The following is a 10,988-nucleotide window of genomic DNA, read 5'->3' as shown; positions in this document are numbered from 1 at the left end:
AGCAGTAAAAGAAATGGAAAAGTATTAGAAAAGGTCTCCAAGGCCATGAAGGACCGAGGCCATAACAGGGACACACAGCAGTGCCGCATGAAAATTAAGGAGCTACGGCAAGCTTACCACAAAGCCAGAGAAGCAAACGGAAGGTCCAGGGCAGAGCCACAAACTTGCCGCTACTACGCGGACCTGCATGCGATCCTAGGGGGTGCAGCCACCACTACCCCAACCGTGTGCTATGACTCTCTCACTGGAGAAACACACAGGGAAGATGGTTCGGGGAACAAGGAAGATGAGGATGGAGGTACTGTAGGTAGCTCACAGCAGCAAGGAAGCGGAGAAACCGGTTTCCCCAACAGCCAGGATATGTTTGTGACCCTGGACCTGGAACCAGTAACCCCCGAACTCCCCCAAGACCCTCAGGGCACACAGGAGACCTCTGGTGAGTGTACCTTTGTAAATATTTGTAAACATTACACATGGTTTAAAAGCAAGCGTGTTTAATGATTAATTTGCCCTGGCAATCGCGGCCAGTACATCTACTGGAAAAGTCTGTTAACGTGTATGGGGATGGAGCGGAAATCCTCCAGGGACATCTCCAGAAAGCTCTCCTTTATGTACTCCCAAAGCGTTTGCAAAAGGTTTCTGGGGAGGGCTGCCTTATCCCGTCCACCACGATAGGACACTTTACCACGCCAGGCCAGTAGCACGTAGTCTGGAATCATTGCATAACAAAGCATGGCAGCGTATGGTCCCGGTGTTTGCTGGCATGCAGACAACATCCATTCCTTATCTCTCTTTGTTATCCTCAGGAGAGTGATATCATTCACGGTCACCTGGTTGAAATGGGGTGATTTTATTAAGGGGACATTGAGAGGCGCCCGTTCCTGCTCTTCTGAACAGAAATGTTCCCCGCTGTTAACCACGCGGTGGGGGGTGGGGTGAAGTGATCATCCCAGAGAATCGTGTGTGTGTGTGTGGGGGGGGGGGGTTTACTTGTGTTTGTGCCGCATGTTAACCAGGAAACCGCAGCCCCTCCTTTTACATTGAAAACCCATTTAAATGGACAACCCAATTCATCCTTGATATGGGAAATGCGCTGCTGTTTGCAACCTTTCCCGCATGTTAAGAAGGTTAAAAAAGCCAAAACACTGTGGCCTACCATGGCTGCCTGCAAGCCGAAATATGCGACCTTGTAATGAAAGAGTGTACCCATTGTTCTCTAAAATGTGTCTTTTTTAACCACCTCTCCCTTCTCCTCCACCAGCTGCAAATGTTTCTCCTTCGCAGAGGCTAGTGAACATTAGAAAGAGAAAACGTAGGACGAGGGACGATATGTTCACGGAGCTGCAGATGTCCTCCCACGCTGATAGAGCACAGCAGAATGCGTGGAGGCAGTCAATGTCAGACATGAGAAAAGCACAATATGAACGAGAGGAGAGGTGGCGGGCTGAATGGCGGGATGAAAAGAGCAAGTGGCGGGCTGAAGACGATAGGTGGCATCAGCTTGCAGACAGACAGCAAGAGGCAATGCTCTGTCTGCTGGAGCATCAAACTGATATGCTCGAGCGTATGGTTGAGCTGCAGGAAAGGCAGCAGGAGCAGAGACCGCCGCTACAGCCCCTGTGTAACCAACAGCCCTCCTCCCCAAGTTCCATAGCCTCCTCACCCAGACTCCCAAGAACACGGTGGGGGGGCCTCCGGCCACCCAGTCACTCCACCCCAGATGATCGCCCAAGCATCAGAAGGCTGGCCTTCAATAAGAGTTAAAGTTTTAAAATGCAGTGTGTCCTTTTCCATCCCTCCTCCCCCACCCATCCCAGGCTACCTTGGCAATTATCCCCCTACTTCTGTGAGGAACTAATAAAGAATGCATGAATGTGTAAAAACAATGACTTTATTGCCTCTGCAAGCGGGAGGGGAGGGTGGGGTGGGGTGGTTGGTTTACAGGGAAGTAGAGTGAACCAGGTCGGGGGGGGGGGTTTGGAGGGTTCATCAAGGAGAAACAAACAGAAGTCTCACACCGTAGCCTGGCCAGTCACAAAACTCGTTTTCAAAGCTTCTCTGATGCGCACCACGCCCTGCTGTGCTCTTCTAACCACCCTGGTGTCTGGCTGTGCGTAATCAGCGGCCAGGCAATGTGCCTCAACCTCCCACCCCACCATAAATGTCTCCCCCTTACTCTCACAGATATTGTGGAGCGCACAGCAAGCAGCAATAACAATGGGGATATTCTTTTCGCTGAGGTCTGAGCGAGTCAGTAAGCTGCGCCAGCGCACTTTTAAACGTCCAAATGCACATTCCACCACCATTCGGCACTTGCTCAGCCTGTAGTTGAACAGGTCCTGACTCCTGTCCAGGCTGCCTGTGTACGGCTTCATGAGCCATGGCATTAAGGGGTAGGCTGGGTCCCCAAGGATCACGATAGGCATTTCAACATCCCCAACGGTTACTTTCTGGTCCGGGAAGAAAGTCCCTTCCCCCAGCTTTCGAAACAGAGCAGAGTTCCTGAAGACACGAGCATCATGTACCTTTCCTGGCCATCCCACGTTGATGTTGGTGAAACGTCCCTTGTGATCCACCAGGGCTTGCAGCAGCATTGAAAAGTACCCCTTGCGGTTTACGTAGTCGGTGGCTTGGTGCTCCAGTGACAAGATAGGGATATGGGTTCCATCTATGGCCCCGCCACAGTTTGGGAATCCCATTTCAGCAAAACCATCCACTATTGACTGCACGTTGCCCAGAGTCACTACCCTTGATATCACCAGGTCTTTCATTGCCCTGGCAAATTGGATCACAGCAGCCCCCACCGTAGCTTTGCCCACTCCAAATTGATTCCCGATTGACCGGTAGCTGTCTGGCGTTGCAAGCTTCCACAGGGCTATCGCCACTCGCTTCTCAACTGTGAGGGCTGCTCTCATCTTGGTATCCTGGCGTTTCAGGGCAGGGGAAAGCAAGTCACAAAGTTCCATGAAAGTGCCCTTACGCATGCGAAAGTTTCGCAGCCACTGGGAATCGTCCCATACCTGCAGCACAATGCGGTCCCACCAGTCTGTGCTTGTTTCCCGGGCCCAGAATCGGCGTTCCACGGCATAAACCTGCCCCAGTGACACCATGATTTCCACATTGCTGGGGCCTGTGCCTTGTGAGAGGTCTATGTCCATGTCAATTTCCTCATCACTCTCGTCGCCACGCTGCAATCGCCTCCTCGGGTGGTCCGGGTTTCGCCTTGGCATGTCCTGGCTCTGCATATACTCCAGGACAATGCGCGTGGTGTTCATAGTGCTCATAATTGCCGCGGTGATCTGAGCGGGCTCCATGATCCCAGTGCTAGCTATGGCGTCTGGTCAGAAAAAAGGCGCGAAAGTAGTATCTGATGGACCAGGAGAAGGTGGGAGGGCGGGCGGGAGGGAGGGAGGGCCGAGTGATGACATGGCGTACAGGAACAGGGAATTAAAATCAAGAAAGGTGGCTGTGCATCAGGGAGAAACACAAACAACTGTCACACAGAATGGTCCCTCCCAAAGATTAAACTGAAAACCCTGGGCTTAGCAGGCCGTTGATTTCACGGAGGAAGGGGAAGCAAATGAATACACAACAAATCTATTTTTTACATCTTAAGCTGGCAGCTGACGGTGCAGCATGAGTGATAGCCTCTCCAGTATGATGACAACGGTTACCAGTCATAATATACCATCGTCTGCCAAAAGGCAAGGGGCTGCTGCTGTGTAGCAATGCAGCCCCATGTCTGCCAGCCCCACGTCCGCCAGCACCCAGCATTGCCCTCGGCCTCTTCTGGGTGCTTAGCAGACAATACTGGGCAATTGGCAGAAAATAGTATATTACGATTGGTAGCCATCATCATCGAAACATGTCTGCCCAGGTGGCCATGATTGACAGCCACTCCAGTACGACAACGATGGGTACCAATCATAATATACCATCGCCTACCAACGGGCAAGGGGCTGGTGCAATGCAGCCCTACGGCTGCCAGCCCCACGGCTATCACTCATGCTACACTGTCTACAGCCAAAAGGCAGTTAGCAGCTGCTGCTGTGTAGCAATGCAGTCCCACGTCTGCCGACACCCAGAAGACATATGGTGACGGTGAGCTCAGCTGAGCTGAGCGGGCTCCATGCTTGCCGTGGTATGTTGTCTGCACAGGTAACCCAGGTAAAAAGGCGCGAATCTATTGTCTGCCGTTGCTGTGACAAGGGGGGAGGGGCCTGACGACATGTACCCAGAACCGCCCGCGACACTGTTTTGCATCATCCGGGCATTGGGATCTCAACCCAGAATTCAAAGAAAAGGCGCGAAAGTAGTATCTGACGGACTAGGGGAAGGAGGGAGGGCGGGCCGAGTGACGACATGGCGTACAGGTACAGGGAATTAAAATCAAGAACGGTGGCTGTGCATCAGGGAGAAACACAAACAACTGTCACACAGAATGGTCCCCCCAAAGATTAAACTGAAAACCCTGGGTTTAGCAGGCCGTTGATTTGACGGAGGGAGGGGGAAGCAAATGAATACAGAGCAAATCTATTTTTTACATCTTAAGACGACGGTGCAGCGTGACTGATAGCCCTCGGCATCTTTCTGGGTGCTTGGCAGCAAATACTGGGCGCTTGGCAGTTAGTGTATGACGATGGTCTTCAGGCCTATTGCACGATCGGGTGCTCGGGGAAGACTCTGCTAATGTGCGATGACCCGACTTGTAATAGGACAGCTAACAGTCGTAATACACCATCTACTGCCAAAAGGCAAGCCCCACGGCTGCCAGCACCCAGATCGCCGATGAAGGCTATCAGTCTACTGCACCGTCTACCGCCAAAAGGCAGTTAGCAGCTGCTGCTGTGTAGCAATGCAGTCCCACGTCTGCCGGCACCCAGAGGACATATGGTGACGGTGAGCTCAGCTGAGCTGAGCGGGCTCCATGCTTGCCGTGGTATGTTGTCTGCACAGGTAACCCAGGTAAAAAGGCGCGAATCTATTGTCTGCCGTTGCTGTGACGGGGGGGGAGGGGCCTGACGACATGTACCCAGAACCGCCCGCAACACTGTTTTTGCATCATCCGGGCATTGGGATCTCAACCCAGAATTCCAAGGGGCGGCGGAGACTGCGGGAACTGTGGGATAGCTGTGGGATAGCTACCCATAGTGCAATGCTCCGGAAGTCAACACTAGCCTCGTACTGTGGACGCGGTCCGCCGACTTGAGCACCTAGAGCATTTTATGTGGGGACACACACAATCGGCTGTATACAACCGGTTTCAATAAAACCGGTTTCTATAAATTTGAACTAATTTTGTAGTGTAGACATACCCTGGATATCAGGTTCTACCAGAATAGTGTATGGTCCCCATCCTGTATCCCAGGGGGCCTTCACAGGTATACTTTTTCATTCTCCAGCTCTTAACAAGATGGGCCGCTTGCCAGTGTATATCAAGGATGGCCTCTCTTGACCAGAGACCACTTGCTTGTAGGCTACATATGAGACTGGTGATTTCCCTTTCAGGTAGGCTGGGTATTGGTTCCCCCACTGGTTAGCTAAATCTTGCCAATTGGAACAGATTACAGATTACATTAGTTGAAACAATTGTAAAGAATAAAATTGTCAGACACATAGAAGAACATAAATTGTTGGGCAAAAGTCAACATGGCTTCTGTAAAGAGAAATCATGTCTTACTAATCTATTAGAGTTCTTTGAAGGAGTCAACAAACGTGGACAAGGGGGATCCAGTGGATATAGTGTACTTAGATTTCCAGAAAGCCTTTGACAAGGTCCCTCACCAAAGGCCCTTACGTAAACTAAGTTGTCATGGGATAAGAGGGAAGATCCTTTAATGGATTGAGAACTGGTTAAAAGACAGGGAACAAAGGGTAGGAATAAATGGTAAATTTTCAGAATGGAGAGGGGTAGCTAGTGGTGTTCCCCAAGGATCAATCCTAGGACCAATCCTATTCAATTTATTCATAAATGATCTGGAGAAAGGGGTAAAAAGTGAGGTGGCAAAGTTTGCAGATGATACTAAACTGCTCAAGATAGTTAAGACCAAAGCAGACTGTGAAGAACTTCAAAAAGATCTCACAAAACTAAATGATTGGGCAACAAAATGGCAAATGTCAAGTATCAGAGGGGTAGCTGTGTTAGTCTGGATCTGTAAAAAGCAAGAGAGAGTCCTGTGGCACCTTTAAGACTAACAGATGTGAATACCCACTTACATGCATCTGACAAAGTGGGTATTCACCCACGAAAGTTTATACTCCAATACATCTGATAGTCTTAAAGGTGCCACAGGACAAAATGGCAACTGAAATTTAATGTGGATAAATGTAAAGTAATGCACATTGGGAAAAATAACCCAAACTATACATACAATATGATGGGGGTTAATTTAGCTACAACTAATCAGGAAAAAGTTCTTGGAGTCATCGTGGATAGTTCTCTGAAGATGTCCACGCAGTGTGCAGCGACAGTCAAAAAAGCAAACAGGATGTTAGGAATCATTAAAAAGGGGATAGAGAATAAGATGGAGAATATCTTATTGCATTTATATAAATTCATGGTACACCCACATCTTGAATACTGTGTACAGATGTGGTCTCCTCATCTCAGGAAAGATATACTGGCATTAGTAAAGGTTCAGAGAAGGGCAACTAAAATGATTAGGGGTTTGGAACGGGTCCCATATGAGGAGAGATTAAAGAGGCTAGGACTTTTCACCTTGGAAAAGAGGAGACTAAGGGGGAATATGATAGAGGTATATACAATCATGAGTGATGTGGAGAAAGTGAATAAGGAAAAGTTATTTACTTGTTCCCATAACATTGGTCTACAATTTTTGAGAAGTCGTCTGCTTCAGAGATAAAATGTGCTATTTATTATGTATTTTGATGTGCTGAATTCAAATATGACAATTAAAACAACTGATTGGCTACTGTTTCTAAGATACTTAAGTTTTTACATTTTATGTCTATGTATATTGTGTAGATAGTAGAGTTTTAATCATAAATTGTAAACCTAGGTCTTTTCATGTGTTTATGGTTGCTTTACATGATAATATTTCACCTGTCCTGTTTATGTAACACTTTAAAAATCAGCAAAAGGGTTATATAAATAAAATTGATTATGAAACAAAAGGCAAAAAACTATTATGTACATAGTTTAGTCCTATTCAGTGTCTACTCGGCGCTTCTTGGCTTGTCTCTTGTATTCATTAAATGGAGCATCTCTTGTCACTGTCCAGCAATAGTCTGCAAGCATTGATGGGCTCCATTTGCCCTGATAGCATTTCTCCATTGTTGCAATGTCCTGGTGAAATCGCTCGCCGTGCTCGTCGCTCACTGCTCCGCAGTTCAGTGGAAAAAAGTCTAGATGAGAGTGCAAAAAATGTATCTTTAGTGACATGTTGCAACCACGGCTTTTGTATGCCTTGAGGAGGTTTTCCACCAACAACCTGTAGTTGTCTGCCTTGTTGTTTTCAAGACAATTTATTGCCACTAACTGGAAGGCTTTCCATGCCGTCTTTTCCTTGCCACACAGTGCATGGTCAAATGCATCATCTCAAAGAAGTTCACAAATCTGAGGACCAACAAAGACACCTTCCTTTATCTTAGCTTCACTTAACCTTGGAAATTTTCCACGGAGGTACTTGAAAGCTGCTTGTGTTTTGTCAATGGCCTTGACAAAGTTCTTCATCGGACCCAGCTTGATGTGTAAGGGTGGTAACAAAATCTTCCTTGATTCAACAAGTGGTGGATGCTGAACACTTTTCCTCCCAGGCTCCAATGACTGTCGGAGTGGCCAATCTTTCTTGATGTAGTGGGAATCTCTTGCACGACAATCCCATTCGCAGAGAAAACAGCAGTACTTTGTGTAACCAGTCTGCAGACCAAGCAAGAGAGCAACAACCTTCAAATCGCCACAAAGCTGCCACTGATGTTGGTCATAGTTTATGCACCTCAAAAGTTGTTTCATGTTGTCATAGGTTTCCTTCATATGGACTGCATGACCAACTGGAATTGATGGCAAAACATTGCCATTATGCAGTAAAACAGCTTTAAGACTCGTCTTCGAAGAATCAATGAACAGTCTCCACTCATCTGGATCGTGAACGATGTTGAGGGCTGCCATCACACCATCGATGTTGTTGCAGGCTACAAGATCACCTTCCATGAAGAAGAATGGGACAAGATCCTTTTGACGGTCACAGAACATGGAAACCCTAACATCACCTGCCAGGAGATCCCACTGCTGTAGTCTGGAGCCCAACAGCTCTGCCTTACTCTTGGGTAGTTCCAAATCCCTGACAAGGTCATTCAGTTCACCTTGTGTTATGAGGTGTGATTCAGAGGAGGATGATCTGTGGGTCCTGTGACATTGATGGTTCAGGACCAGAAGTTTCATCCTCTTCCTCGTCTGACTCAAGTGAGAATGATTCTGGTGCATCAGGAACCGGCAGTCCTTCTCTGTGGGGTACTGGGCGTATAGCTGATGGAATGTTTGGATAATGCACAGTCCACTTTTTCTTCTTTGACACACCTTTCCCAACTGGAGGCACCATGCAGAAGTAACAATTGCTGGTATGATCTGTTGGCTCTCTCCAAATCATTGGCACTGCAAAAGGCATAGATTTCCTTTTCCTGTACAACCACTGGCGAAGATTTGTTGCACAAGTGTTGCAGCATATGTGTGGGGCCCACCTCTTGTCCTGATCTCCAATTTTGCAGCCAAAATAAAGGTGATAGGCTTTCTTAACCATAGTGGTTATACTGCACTTTTGTGATGCAAAAGTCACTTCACCACAAACATAGCAGAAGTTATCTGCACTGTTCACACAAGTACAAGGCATCTCTGCTCACTTTGGCTAAACAGAAATGTGTCCCTTTGCAAAATCAAACACTGACAAATAAGAGAGCACGACACTGTATGATTTCTGGAGCTGATATAGGGCAATTTGTTCAGCAGAGTGAGGTAAGCTTCGTTATGATTACATCATCCATGACTTCTAGGAATAACATGATGCAATTCATATCCTGTATGATGCAATACCAGTTTCAGATTGCATCATTCATTGTTTTGCCTAAAAAGCAAGTACTGTCCAAACCCAGTCATAGATTTATTCATAGATCCAGTCAAAGATGTATTTTAGTCATTTCTGGTTTAAATTGAGATCCCTTCCCTTTATAACTCACTTATCCTCCGCCATTCCCAAGTTAAGGGTCGTATATACCGACCCAATAGCATATTGTGAAAACTAGAGCCAATCAACAATTTTAAGCATCATTTTCGTTCTCAGTGACCCAGAATTAGTAAAGTTTGACTACATTTATTTCAGAAGCATTTTGGTTGTAGAGCAGTGATAATATAAGAACTAGGGGCCACCAAATGAAATTAATGGGCAGCAGGTTTAAAACAAATAAAAGGAAGTTCTTCTTCACACCGCGCACAGTTAACTTGTGGAACTCCTTGCCTGAGGAGGTTGTGAAGGCTAGGACTATAACAGGGTTTAAAAGAGAACTGGATAAATTCATGGAGGTTAAGTCCATTAATGGCTATTAGCCAGGATGGGTAAGGAATGGTGTCCCTAGCTTCTGTTTGGCAGAGGGTAGTGATGGACGACAGGAGAGAGATCACTGTTAGGTTCACTCCCTCTGGGGCACCTGGCATTGGCCACTGTTGGTAGTCAGGATATTGGGCTGGATGGACCTTTGGTCTGACCAGTACGGCCATTCTTATGGTCTTATGTTCTTACGTCCCTAACAACATGGGGACTCCCTGGTGGTACTTCCTCCCAGGCACCACAAGGGTAGGGACTCCCATGTAGATTCAGCCAAGAAAAGATAATTCTAACTTGATTGTTCCTTGATGGGAGACTCCTTGGCCACCAGCTCCCTCTATTAGGATATCTACAGGCATGGGATGCAACTTGCCCAGGGCTCGGTGGTTTCTCAAGAAATCCTCTGTGATGGTTGTGATCTGAGACCGTGAATCAATTAGAGCCTTGCACAGGATACCATTCACTTGCACAATTTCATCGTTCAAGGGCCCCACCAGGCCAGTATGCCAGGTTGCAGCTGGTAGAGTACGCTGGAAAGTTGTGCACACTCATGCTACTGGAGGACTTCTCACCAGCTCTAAGGCCTTCACCTGCCCGTTGGTGTCAGGCTTTAGCAGTTTAAAGAAGAGGGAGCCTCGACTTGCCCTGGCCCCACGGGGTGGGGCTGAGGGGGTAGACTGTAACCCCGGGCTATGTGGCCTTCTTGTCCACAATGGTGGCATATGAAATGGCCTCTGGTGCCACAGACACTAACATCATGGTTACCTTGCTCACTTCTCCATCTAGAATGTTGGGATGTCATCCTCTCTACTGCACCCTGCTGCAGCATTTGTGCCTCCAGTTGTCCCATTCTCTCATGGCTCTGTCTCTGGAGGACCGTCAGTTCTTGGATTAGCCCAGTTAGGCCCTTCACTGCCACCAGCATCACATGATCTGGGGTTCTGCTGAGTGGAGGCACCTTGGGAGCAGCCTGCACAGAGTCCTCTGACAGGGCAGGCTCCATGCTGTTTATTCTCTGGGCTGGCATATCCATTCTACCCTGTACGTTTCTCTTCCGGGCCAGCTGACAAAGTTCTCCTTGCAGCTGTCGGAATGTCATGTAGCGAGGCTGCATAGGTGCCAGCCTCTCCCACACTTCTCGCTCCCAGATGCCTCACATGAACTGCTGTGTCAACTTATAGTCCTGATCAGGGAAAGGATGGCCCTCTCGGAGCTTCTCCTCTGCTACTCGCAGTAGGGCCTCTAACTCGATGGCATAGGATGAGGCTGTCTCCCTAGGGCGTTGGTGTCTCTCATAAAAATCTGCCATTGGGTCCAGTGATAAATGGCATTCACTGTACTCTGCACTAAGTTCTACAATAGCTCGGGCTAGCTCCTGGGACGGCAGGTTAAAGACTAATTTATGCCCCTCCCCCCCAGGTATCTGACGAGGGT

Source organism: Malaclemys terrapin, chromosome 8 (assembly GCF_027887155.1).
Source record: "Malaclemys terrapin pileata isolate rMalTer1 chromosome 8, rMalTer1.hap1, whole genome shotgun sequence".
NCBI classification, from domain to species: domain Eukaryota; kingdom Metazoa; phylum Chordata; order Testudines; family Emydidae; genus Malaclemys; species Malaclemys terrapin.
This window is presented reverse-complemented; position numbering follows the sequence as displayed.